Raw genomic sequence first — 3901 nt, forward strand, 5'->3', positions numbered from 1 at the left:
CGAACAAGGCTTAAATATATTATAAGACTAGTCACAGTGGGAGTAACTTCAGCAGTAACATCGAGTCCAACTCAGCAAATTTGCTTATGTGGCAATGAGTTAATGAGGAGAGAGCTAGTTGTAGTAACTTAGCTAGTTACTGTAACATCACATGTCCCAATGCAATATGAGTCTATAACCTAATAAATGAATCTTTGCATGTTACCACACTTAAGTTACTACCCACTATGAATGTAGTAACATAGTCTAGGAATATGTGTATGTTACTCTCCATTGTGGCTAGTCTAAGATGGGATCACATATGTACAAGAGATATTCTACGCAAAGAAAATTAAATCTCTGGCAAAACATGGCATGTGTTGGAAATAATCCAAACTAGTCCCGTATGAGCGTGATAGTTAATTGTGTGAGTGTTGCCGTACGTGCTTACATCAAAGTCTAGTCCATGATGGATTAGCTCTTTAGTTGTAGTTCGAGTCAGGGTCGTACTATGGTCTGTGTCTGAGTCAGTTTGCTAGCCACCGGTCTGGTTGCGGTATACATATGAAGCAGGTCATGATATTTGCTTTTTTACCCGAAAATATGAGGATTTCTTCCCACACTGAAGTTTTATAATTTTTTGATATAAGTTTGTACAAAAACGAACAAAAAAGAAAAGAGACTAAACTATTGATACAACAAGGAAAAGGATCTGGCCTGTTCAAAAAACAAGGGCCTCTACGTATCCAGGACAGCCACAAGGTGTGGGTGTCACTTGTGCCTCATCTGAAATTTTGGACCCAATCAGTGAGAGGTTCAAAAGATTTCCTTTTGACCCTGAAAGTCAGCCAGTGCAACTCCTCCTTGAACCTCCTTCTGCAGGCATACAAGCTTGGGTGATGTGGTTAAAAATATAACCATTCCTAAGGTCATCATATGTCTAACGTGGGGAAAGAAGAAAAAAAATAAAAAGAAAAAATGGCCACGACAAAGCCTTTGGCTAGATTTGTTTTCGTGCGCGCGTGTTTGACTACTTTGTTGTGATCGATCTGTGGGCGAATTACAATATTGTATTGGAAGCACAAACATATGAGAGGAGTGGAATAATTCTTGTATGAATAATATCTTATAGGACAATGACATAATGATTAGCATCATTGCAAGGCAACGCAATGAGAAATCAAATTGTTTGGTCAAGTGAAAGAAACATCTTTCCAATAGAAACTTCGGCAAGAGAACAAAAGGTAAAGATGTCTACCTCATAGCCACCCATCTCAGCCTGAATAAATTCAAATGCCAAGATTGATCACAAATAACATCATGCGGAAGCACATAAATGATTATTGTGATCCTAAAATACCTCAGATTCCCATGTGCTAATGCACAAACTCCTTGACTTGAGCATTGGCTAGGTTGAAGATCACAAGTGACACTCCATCCATGCTTCCTAAACATCATGCCAGGCTTGATAACCAGCTTTGGGGTGGAAATCCATGGCTGCTGCTTCACAAGCTCCTTGAAGTTTGTCGATCCCAATTTTTCAATAAATAAATTTATGAATCACTCAATTAAATAGAGGGGGAACAAAAATGTACCATGCTATACCAACAGCGGCACATCTGAGGAAGGAGACAGAGCAGCAACACGCCCACAGAGAACCAAGGTGGTGGCTGTTGAGTATATGTGTTATGTGCATATTGTGTATTGGGCCTGCCTCCTAGTTCCTTGTATAGTTGAGGTCCGTGGTCCATCTTTATACATCATATATACGTGTCTATGCACGAAAAGCAATACATCATGCAATTCACATATTCTACATGGTATCAGTTTTTAGTTCTAACCCTAGCCTTCCGCTGCCGCCGCCGCCGCTGCGCACCTCCCCTGCGCCGCCGCTGCCGCCTCGCCACCGCCGCCGCCCGCGCGTCTTCCGCGCCGGCCACCGCTCCTCTCAGCCGCGCGCTATCCAGCAGCGCTGCATTCCCCGCCCAAGTCCTCTGCCGCGCGCGCTATCCAGCGCCGCCAGCCTCGCCTGCGCTCACCAGCCGCGCGCGCTATCCAGCGCTAGCAGCCTCCCCTGATTCGCTTGCCAGCCGCGCACTACCCAGCGTTGCCGTGCGCTCGCCCGCTCAGCCGCTAGCCCCGTCGCTTGTCCCGCACACATCAAATCCGCCGAGTCGTTGCGTTCCCGCGGCTGCAACTCCACGTGAAGGCAAATCCAATCATCGAGTACTTCAACTAGTACTACTTTCACGTGAAGATACTGTTTGACCACTAATTGCTAGTACGTTGCTAGTACTGGTTCATTAGTGCGTTGCTGCGTGTATCGCCTGCAACCGACCGCCCAACTGCCTCGCCAGCCACTGCCACCCGCGTCACCGAAGCCTCCTGCTGCTGCCGTTCAACCGCGCCGATCGTCGCCGTCGGACTAGCAATGGCGTCACCAGGCCCGTCCGTCGCCGCCTCTGCCGTCCCACCGCTGGCGCCCTACGACGCGGCCCCGCCGCCATACAGGGCGGCCGCCACCTACGACGTGCCCGTTTTCATGTACGGGTATCCTACGTAGGGGGCATACAGGACTCCGCCCGCATCCATGTACGGGTCTCCACCGGCGTACGAGTCTCCCAAGTACTGATGGAGATCGTCAGCAGGATAGCACTCGTCCGTTGGGCAGCAGCCAGACAGCACCCAACACTTATAGTATCTGTTAGCGGGCCCGCGGATTTTTCCGGCAGGCCATCCGGCCTATCCGGGGCAGCCGGGGCTGTATGGAGCGTACCCACCGCCGCCGTTGAGCGGCAGCTACGGCTTCCACATGTTGTCTCCGTCCCCCTCGCCGGCCCTGCCGCTGGCGCCCTGAGACCCGGTGCTCCTCACCGGGCTGCATGCCGCTCCTATGCCGAACAGCTACATTGGAGGTGGTGATTGGTACATGGACGCCGGTGCTACGGCTCACGTGTTTGCTCATCCCGGTAACCTTTCCTCCTTCACTCCTGTCTCCACCGACCGCCACATCATTGTCGGCGACGGTTCCACACTTCCTATCACACATGTTGGGCATACTTCTTTTCCTTCTACTTCTACTCCATTATCTTTGTCTAATATACTTGTGTCACCTCATCTTATTAACAATCTCATTTCCGTTCGTTGTTTTACTCGTGAAAATTCTGTTACTGTTGAATTTGACGAGCTTGGTTTTTGTGTCAAAGACGCTCGAACCAGGATGGTACTTCACCGATGTGACAGCCCCAACGAGCTCTATCCGGTGCACTCGCCTTCATCCTCCACCACCGCACCGGTTGCTCTCTCCGCTGGGGTCGATCTCTGGCACGCTCGCTTGGGTCATCCCAACCCCGTCACACTTCGTCATATTCTTAGGAGTTTCAGTTTCAGTTGCAATAAGATCGAGGATCACACTTGTCATGCCTGTCGAGTCGGCAAACATGTTCGCCTGCCGTTTAATAATTCCATCACCATTGCTTTTTTTCCTTTTCAATTGATTCATAGCGATGTGTGGACTTCCCCGGTTCCCAGTAACTCAGGCTATTTATATTATCTGGTCATTCTTGATGATTATTTTCATTATGTATGGACTTTTCCTTTACGCAGAAAGTCGGATGCACTCTCTACCTTAACAGCCTTTTACTCCTATGTCCGCACGCAGTTTGGGCGTCCCATCCTTGTGCTTCAGACGGACAATGGAAAAGAGTTCGACAACCTTTCTTTCCGCACCTTTTTGTCGCATCATGGCACAGTTTTCCGCCTGACATGCCGTACACTTCACAGCAGAACAGTCGAGCCGAACGCCTCCTTCGCACTCTGAATGACTGCGTTCGCACGCTCCTGTTTCATGCCAACGTGTCGCCTCGTTTCTGGCCAGACGCACTCGCCACTGCATCACTTCTTCTTAACATTAGACCCTGCC

This window comes from Triticum dicoccoides, chromosome 6A, assembly GCF_002162155.2.
Source record: "Triticum dicoccoides isolate Atlit2015 ecotype Zavitan chromosome 6A, WEW_v2.0, whole genome shotgun sequence".
In the NCBI taxonomy this organism is placed as follows: domain Eukaryota; kingdom Viridiplantae; phylum Streptophyta; class Magnoliopsida; order Poales; family Poaceae; genus Triticum; species Triticum dicoccoides.